Below are 613 nucleotides of genomic sequence, written 5' to 3'. Positions count from 1 at the left end.
CGACCCACCGCACCTCTCGCTGGTATATTTGATTATATTTTCAAATAACAAATTTGATGATATTTTCAAATAATAAATTTGATGATATTTTTTCATATTCATAAATATTTTCAAATAACAAATTTGATGATATTTAAAAAAAATTATTATTGTTTTTATAAAAAATTATTACTGTTTCATATTCATATTCATTTTCTAAAAAATTATTAGATGCAACAAAAAATAATAATAATAAAATTACTTATGGCGCACCTCTGGCTGGTGCGCCATTGCTATATAAAAAAAAGATTACTAATGGCGTACCTCTGGCTGGTGCGCCATTGCTATATAAAAAAAGGATTACTAATGGCGCACCGATCGTGGGTGCGCCATTGCTATGTAAAAAAACATTCTAATGGCGCACCGCTTCGGGGTGCGCCATTAGTAAGTTTCCCCCCTTAGCTAATTCCTCCCTCTCCCTCGCCAGATCCCCTTCGTCCCTCTCCCTCGCCAGTCCACCCGCGCGCTCACCTGACCCACGACGCCGTCGCCCCGACCCCCGCCGGACTCCACCCCCGCCGCCCCCGCGGCCCCGCGCCCCCCACCACTGCAGCTCCCCCGCGCCGCCGCCCCC

Source organism: Triticum aestivum, chromosome 5D (genome assembly GCF_018294505.1).
Source record: "Triticum aestivum cultivar Chinese Spring chromosome 5D, IWGSC CS RefSeq v2.1, whole genome shotgun sequence".
In the NCBI taxonomy this organism is placed as follows: domain Eukaryota; kingdom Viridiplantae; phylum Streptophyta; class Magnoliopsida; order Poales; family Poaceae; genus Triticum; species Triticum aestivum.
Note: the sequence above shows the minus strand (reverse complement) of the source record.